The sequence below is a fragment of the Diabrotica undecimpunctata genome, chromosome 2, assembly GCF_040954645.1.
Source record: "Diabrotica undecimpunctata isolate CICGRU chromosome 2, icDiaUnde3, whole genome shotgun sequence".
Classification (NCBI taxonomy): Eukaryota; Metazoa; Arthropoda; class Insecta; order Coleoptera; family Chrysomelidae; genus Diabrotica; species Diabrotica undecimpunctata.
The window spans coordinates 17,621,434-17,630,492 of NC_092804.1; positions in this window are offsets into that span (position 1 = coordinate 17,621,434).

Below are 9,059 nucleotides of genomic sequence, written 5' to 3' on the forward strand. Positions count from 1 at the left end.
TCATATTGAACTAACACCATGCTAATCGATTTAGTAATTAAATAGGCTCACTAACTCATGCCTATACGGCCATGCCTCTCTACAATAACCTGCTAACTCAGCCCGTCCCTGTCTCATCATAGTAACTACTTTCACTCTACTAAGTTCATTTCTACCCAACAGCTTTAACTTAATCTGTCTTAAAACCATTTTTCCAAAAAATGTATCACATCTTCCCTTTCCTTCATCATTCAAATATAGAACTCCACATCTTAATTTGAACAGCCATCGAATGTCCCAAAAATTTTCCATTTCCAGTAGATAATGCATGTTTATTCCTTCTTCCCGCAGTTCTTTATACTGTCCACAAAAATTTGATTCCAGCGCCCTATTCTCAGCTTGACACTGTATCTTCTCCTTCTTTTTTTTCATCATACTCTCAATAATACTAGGCCAGCTATCTCTTCATTACCATTCACAACTTTCCTCAATACCAAATTTTTCTCCCATGCTCATCCAATCTTTCCACCCGCCACACCTCGCTCTCATCATTTCTTTCAAAAGAAATTTTGACATCCTAACATTCTAATGAGTAGTATAAGAGTGAGAAATCTCTATTGGAACCAACAGGCTGTGGTAACATTATATGGAAATAGCACGGATTCGCAACAGATAAGTAGAGGGGTGAGACAGGGCTGTGTACTTTCACCATTACTATTTAATATATATTCCGGAAGAGTTATTTACACAAGCACTTGAAAACTGTACAGAAGGGATCAAGATAAATAGTGAAAATATAAATAACATCCGTAATGCTGACGATACAGTCATTATCGCTGAAAGTGAGACAGGCCTGCAGACGTTACTAAAACCAATTTGTATTACTGGAGAACAGTTTGGTTTAATACTAAACATAAAGAAAACAAAAACCACGGTTATCAGTAAGAGAGGGGCAAAGTCATTACAAGGATCCAGATAAAAAATGAAGATATTGAGGAAGTGCAATGAAGAGCAGCCTTTTTGAAAATGAGAAAATTTCTGAGTAACCAAAGACTCAATCTGCAAATCCGATATCGGATGGTAAAATGTTATATCCACTCTATTCTTCTTTATGGTGTCGAAGCCTGGACTGTTAATGTTGACTTAATGAGAAAACTGGAAGCTTTTGAGATGTGGCTTTTTAGGAGAATTTTGAAGATACCATGGACCGATCATATTACGAACGAAATGGTGTTGCACAGAATGGGAAGAAACAGAAAACTTTTGACCACCATTAAAAGGCGAAAGACAGCATATTTGGGGCACATAAAATCGCAGGAAAAAGGGGTCCTGATAGACGACAAATATCCTGGCTGAAAAACATTGGCGACTGGACTGGGTTAAACACACAGACGCTCTTAAGAAAAGCAGAAGATAGAGACGAATTTGTAATGGTTATAGCCAACCTTCATTAGTGAAGACGGCACTAGAAGAAGAAGATCATTCGAATATCCTAAAAAATTTTGAATATATTTTTTTATGTAAATTCATTATATATAGGCTGACTCTAGCAATAGGTGTCTCCAAATCTAACATAAAGTTAGGATAATACCTTGGACAAGAAAAAATTTTTTTTTATGTAAAATCTTCCAATTATTTTCAACTCATCGTATTCAAAAAGACCACATCAAAATTGATCCTAGGACCGACTCATACCACTTTTTGGAACTCCACTGTTGCCAAATTCTAACGCTTTTTTAGATGAGCTTTAATCGACAACTTTGTGTTACTATCATTTCCAAATAATTATAGTTATTCACTACCATTTATTACCATTCACTACTATTTATTTTCAGATTCCACATTCTGCAGTATTTTTCCAGTTCATGAATCATCCGCTGTAGAACTTTCCGGTTGATTGCCATCAAAACCAAATCATCTGCATATATAATAAAAGTCTTATAATAAAACCATTTATCTCCAAACCGTCTCCCGATGCTTCATGTAGGTCATTTAAGAAAAGCTCAAACAGTAATGGACTTAAAAGACATCCCTGTCTCACTCCCACATTACAGTTAAACCATTCAGATAGACCTTTCTGTGACCAGACTACAGAGATTTTTTATTCGCGAACATACTTTTTAACAAATTGAGTACTTTAGTAGATAATCCCAAGTGACTCAACTTCTAAAAAAAAGGGCCCGTCGATCAACTGTATCAAAAGCAGCCCTAAAGTCCACAAAAATGTATAAACATTTTTTACCCCTCGTGCATGTTGGACTTTTACTATACTCGTAAGATTAAAAATGTTTTCTATAGTTGAATAGCCGGTTCTATATCCTGCCTGGAACTCATTTAAAATGTTATTCTTTTGTATCCACAAGGTAAGTCTGGTTAAAGTCAATGCCGCAATGAGTTTGGTTATTGCATTTAAGAAGCTAATACCTAGATAACTTTCTGCACTTTCCATGTTTTCTTTCTTATAATTATTGCATCATAAAAACCCCGAGGAAAGTCTGGTTTGACGAAAAAATATTAGCAAGCCCAAGTACAACCACTTTTCCGTTTTCTGGAAGAAACTTGTAGAACTGAGCAGAAATTATATCAACTGCTGGTGCTTTATTGGTTTTAAACAATTTAATACTATTTAAAGTTCTTCCATACTAAACGGTCGGTCTAAATGTTCATTGAGGATAAACGGTTCTGCATACAACACAGGATGTCCGTATTCAAATGATTTGCAAATTGTTGCAGTAAACTGTTTTAGTTAACACCTTCCCTAATGGCCAAACTTCCAATCTTATACAACCCAACAACCACCCAAAAATCTTTTAAATGTTTTGTATTTCTTAAACTCAATACAGCATTCTTATAAAATTATTTCTTTTTGAAGTCACAAAGGTGCTTGTATTCCTGTTTAACGTCCCTATATATGTTCGTTGCATAAGTCGAGCTAATCTTTCTAGATACTTATAGATATGGCATTACTTGCTTGATGGAGAGTGCGCAAGAAAGAGTTCTTGCGCACTCTCCATCAAACCATTGCTGGCTTTGTTTACACTCCTCCTTTGCCTTAAAAAGCTTAGATTCTCCCTTTTGTTCTGATATTTTTAGACAAACAAATTCTGAAAAGAACCGTTACTACACTGCCTTTCACCTCTGATTCTCCAGGCGCTCCACCAAAGACCAGAAGACCAGGCCACCACCACCAGTGAACCACGAACACGCCAGTGCAACAACCCACAAAAACAAACACGTCCTGAAGAGGCAAGAGCCTAAAACAGGACACCAAAACCATCCAAAACAGAAGCCATCAAACAGAAAGACAACCAGGACAATGAGTCTTGTGTTCTGACTTTTTTATACATTGCTGTAACTCTAAAGTTATCTCTGGTTGATGAGTCCACTCATTCACCCTATTAATTTCACAAGACATTCTTTCTTTATATTTTTCCGAATCAATTTTGGTCCAAGTAATTTTAGGAAGCAGTGGCAAAACTTTACTATGGTGCATATCATAAAATAGCATAAGCATTATAACATTTCGTCTAATTGCTACTGCATTATACATATTTCAGTCTTTATCTTTATCTGAATCAAATAGAAATAAATCTAATGCTATAAAATTCTAACTAATACAATCCGACAATAATGGAAATACAGGCATTTGCAGTGCTGTTAAAATAAGCAAACTTTTAAGATATTTATTCCTAACTTTCGAAAATAAGAAGACCTGAGGATAAGAAAAATAATATATTACACACGTCTAGTATCGATTTTCTTTGTAATTCATGATTTCACATTAATTCGAGTAAAAGATTTGAATTATAGACGAAGTTTATAAAGTTCATGCAAATTTCTAATTCATTATGTATTTTCTACGTACTAACACTAATCAGTTGATTACACTCTTATCGATTGACCTTTTACACATTCTCCAAGAATTGTAGATATTTGGTAAATAAATATTACTTGTTTTCAATGCAACTGGATTTTGTAAAGACCCTACACGTGATATTCAATTTTACTAGAAACTAGCCATATAACCTAAAAGTAAAAATAAAAAAATATACATTGTAATTAAAATGAACAACTTTAAATAGGTAAGTTGATGGGGATGATGATCAGAAATTGGTATAAAATAGGATTCAGCGATAAAAGAACATATCTACTGGGACTAAAAGAATTGCTAAAAAGTCCAATTCGAAAAAATATTCAAAAAATAATAATACTCATTCTTCTCCTTATTGCGCCGTCTCCTTTCTAAGGTTGGCGATCCAAATGACAAGTGTAACTTTGGAGACTGCTTTAGATTTCTGCGGATGAGCAGTCAAACCATTTACTCAGGTCTTTCAGCCATGAGTTCTGGCGTCTTCCTACTGATCTTTTGCCCTGAACTTTACCTTCCAATATTCTGAGTTTTAGACTAAGGTACGATCTTGTAAAAAATGTTTCCACATTATATAAATAATTCTTTAAATATTATTTTTACATGGCATTAAACCTATAAAACTTGTAAATGAAACGAACCAGTTGAGTATACAGTTGAGACTAACTTTATTTTTATTTTGTTCCAAAAGTGAATATAATTGACAGCTTACATTGCACCAATCTTAACCTCCTCTAAATGACATATGGCGCTAATATTTAAATTTTGTTTAATTGATATCCCCCCACTTCGGATACTCCATTTTGTTCAGGAGTGTAGGAACTGGTTTTTTGATGTATAGTACTATTTACACTTAAATATCTTTCAAATTCTTTTGAACAAAATTCCCCACCATTGTCACTTCGCAGAGTTTTTATATACCTAAACACCTTTCTGAGAATATATTTGAGAACGATTTCCGAAGGGAAAATTGAAACGTCAATAAACTTTCTTTAACCTTTAATTGTGGCTTATTCCCATTTAAATAGTAATTACTTTAAAATGTCACAAGAAAATAGCTTCAGAACAATATTAAGACCACCAGAGCCACATAATGATCTGTTCTCCATAGGTCCACAAACATCAGAGTGTACAATATCCAATAAACTACTGGCTCTATGACCTTGCTGTGAAAACGGTAATCGTCTTTGTGCATCCTCACAACAAACTATACAGTTTTGTTTTTAATGTCAATTTCCCCAGTCACATTCAGTCCATCTACTAATCCATCTTTCATTTTATGTAAATAAACTCTGTTTATATGGTCAAACCTTCTATGCCATGTTTCACCATTGACAAATAAACAATAATTTTCAATATCTTTATTAACCTTAATATTCAATTCGTACACACCACCAAGTGTCAGATACTATTGATTGTTTGGATCAGTTTAGACTTATCAACTGGTCTTATAAAAAATGAATTCGAGACCTTTTTTGAATTTTGGAGAAAAGAAATGGGATCTTGTTGTGGCAAAATAGTTGATGTTATATTTTTATTCTCATTAACATACTCACAGTATTCATTTAGAATTTCAGGGTTTGAAATGGAAAATGTTTGAGATGTGTTAGTTTTATTTGGATTGGAGTTGTCATTCTTGTAGACAAAGCGACAAATAAATCAGTAGTTGGTTTTACTCCCTACTCAGAGAGATTGATGATGATTCAATTACAGACATTCTCTAAAAAGATAAACATTGTACAAATATATGCACCAACTGCCAAAGATGAGACCGAGATAGAGAGGTTCTACATGCAATTGAACGAAATCATAAGATCCACAAAAAAAGATGATATATTGTTGGTGATGGGAGATTTCAACGCCAAGGTTGGAAAAGGAAAAGTGGACGGATGTGTGGGGGAATTTGGCTTGGGAGAAAGAAATGAAAGAGGGGGCAGACTTGTCGAATTCTGCCAAAGCGAGGAGATGGTAATAATGAATACAAATTTTAAATTACCTAAAAGAAGACTTTATACTTGGAAATCGCCTGCGAATTCAGAAGACAACATTGTTCGAAACCAGATAGACTACATTTTAATAAAATCTACATATAAAAACGCTATAAAGCCTCTGAGAACATACCCCGGAGCTGACATAAATTCAGACTATAATCCATTAGTAGGCGTAATGCAGATAAAATTGAAGAAGATCCAAAAACAAACAAATATACCACGGTTTGATATCTCAAAGATAAAAGAAGAACCTATACGTCAGAGCTTAAAACAAGAAATAAATGATAACTTAAAGAAAATTAAACAAGACGTGATAAAAACAACAGATGTTAATGACAAATGGAACATGGTACAGGAAACTTTAATAAAGGCAGGAGAAAAGCTACTGCAGACAAAAATAAGAAAAAAACAGAGATGGATGACTTCAGAAATCTTAGATCTAATGGAGGAAAGAAGAAAACATAAAGGCAGGAGAAAGGCAAAATACAAGGAACAACAGAGATTGATAGGAAAGAAAATAAAAGAGGCCAAATCCACCTGGCTTGCTAATCAATGCAGTGAAATAGAGGTATATGCTAAACAGTATGATAGCTTTAATATGCATAAGAAAATAAAGGAAATGACAAATACACTGAGATAAAAGAAAGATGCCCTTCTGAAAGACGCAAATGGAAAAATCATTATAGAAATTAAAGAGAAATTTAAAAAATGGAAGACATACATAACAGATCTGTTTGAGGATAATCGACAAGAACCGGAAGAAATCGACAGCGAAACGGGGCCAGAGATCATAATAGAGGAAATCGAACAAGCAATACGAAACGCAAAAAACGGAAAAACTGTAGGTCCAGACGAAATACCTGCGGAACTGCTGAAATGTCTAGACGATGAAACTCTACCTGTACTTCTGGACCTATTTAATGAAGTATACAAAACTGGAAAAATCCCACAGGAATGGATGGTGTCCACCTTTGTAGCAATACCAAAAACAGTATATGCCAAAGATTGTTCAGACTATAGGACAATATCACTAATAAGCCATACCCTCAAAATATTTCTAAAGGTGATTCGTGGAAAATTATATAGAAAACTAGAAGATGATATGGATGATACTCAGTTTGGGTTCCGCAAGGGACTGGGAACGAGAGAGGCATTGTTTGCTTTTAATGTCCTCTCTCAAAGATGCTTAGATATGAACCTAGATATTTATTCCTGTTTCATCGACTTCCAGAAGGCATTCGACAGGGTCCGACATGAAAAACTAATAGAAGTACTGAGAAACAAAGATATAGACAGACGAGACTTACGAATCATTATCAATCTGTATTGGAATCAAAAGGCCAATATAAAGATAGAAGAACAAAAGTCCGAAAATATAGATATAAAGAGAGGAGTAAGACAGGGCTGTGTTTTGTCACCATTACTGTTTAACGTGTACAGTGAAGCCATATTTCAGGAAGCGATAGCAGATCTGGGCGATGGAATCTCTGTAAACGGAAGAATAGTAAATAACATAAGATGCGCTGATGACACCGTTATAATGCAGATACCCTGGAATCGCTACAAGAATTGGTAAATAGAATTAACGATTATTGCATTAGATACGGACTAAAAATAAATAAGAGAAAAACTAAATTTATGATTGTCTCAAAAACGCAACATGGAAATGAAAGATTAATGATAGAGCAAACCCAAATAGAAAAAGTAGAGACATACAAATATCTGGGAACCTGGGTTGATGACAAAAATGACCAAAACAGAGAAATCAAAGTCCGAATTGAAACTGCAAGGCAAGCATTTGTGAAAATGAAGACAATGCTTACCAACAGAGACCTTCAGTTACATCTCAGATTGAGGGCTCTAAGATGTTACATATTTTCTATCTTACTATATGGAATGGAAGCTTGGACATTGAAGAAACAACACATAAGAAAAATAGAAGCGTTCGAAATGTGGTGTTACAGAAGAATATTAAAAATTCAGTGGGTTCAAAGGATTACCAATGCTGAGGTACTACGACGTCTAAATAAAGAGTTAGAAATTATGAACAGCATAAAAAGAAGAAAACTAGAGTATTTGGGTCACATAACCAGAGGAGAAAAATATGAGCTGCTGAGAATTATTATGCAAGGAAGGGTCCAAGGAAGAAGAAGCATAGGAAGAAGACGCATCTCCTGGCTAAGGAACCTTAGAGAATGGTTTAACTGTAGTTCACTACAACTTTTCAGAGCAGCAGCCAACAAAGTGACCATAGCCGTTATGATATCCAACCTCCGATAGGAGATGGAACTTTAAGAAGAAGTTTTATTTCGAAGATCGCTTATTATGGACCAAGTTTCTTTTGCAACACTTTTAGTGCTTCTCAGACGATTTTGATAGTACGCTTTTTTAGCTGGTTTGATAAGATTTAGATAGGTTTCTCTGTACTAGATGATATTCAGTGACAGGGAAGTGTGTAGTAAATTTCTTGATGTACAGTATTGAACGCATATTCTTGGCTGATAAGCGGATACCATTGGTACTCCAGGGGTTATGATGTTTTGACTTAATTTTAATTAAAGGAAATGCTTTATTGAAGATACAAACAAGCTTATATAGAACATCACTGAAATGTATTAACAGAAAAACTTAAATACCTGACTATTGCGGAGTCGTGAACACCGCTAAATTTTACTTATTTCTCTGTAGTATTAGAAATCATCCGTGATCCCAACTTTCGAAAACTGAGATCCTGTTTTAAATCATAAAGAATTATTTGAACTGAACATGACAATCTGTTCAAACTTTTGATTAGTTAGAAGAGATTTTGCTGTAGGACTTCCTTAGCCGATAATAATATACCTAAACATTTTACTAACAAAATAGTTTCTTTAAACAATGCCAAAAAAATATATTTTTGTTGTTCTACAAGAAATTTTATATTTTAAGATGATTCATCGTTTTCCAAAATGAAATTATTTAACTTCTTGTTACTCTACTACTAAATCCACTATCAGTTTCTATGAATCATGTCCTCATAATAAACAATAAAACCGCTTCTTAAGAAGCCGTTATTTACCAATGAACCAACAAGCCAACAAAATATTAAAAAGAATTTGGTAAAAACTAGTTTATCGTGAACTATTTGACCTGCTGTGTCTCATTCATACGTATTAATAAACTAATCCTAAAGGTCAGTGCTAATTTAATAAACTTCACAATTCTATTAGCATTCAGTTATT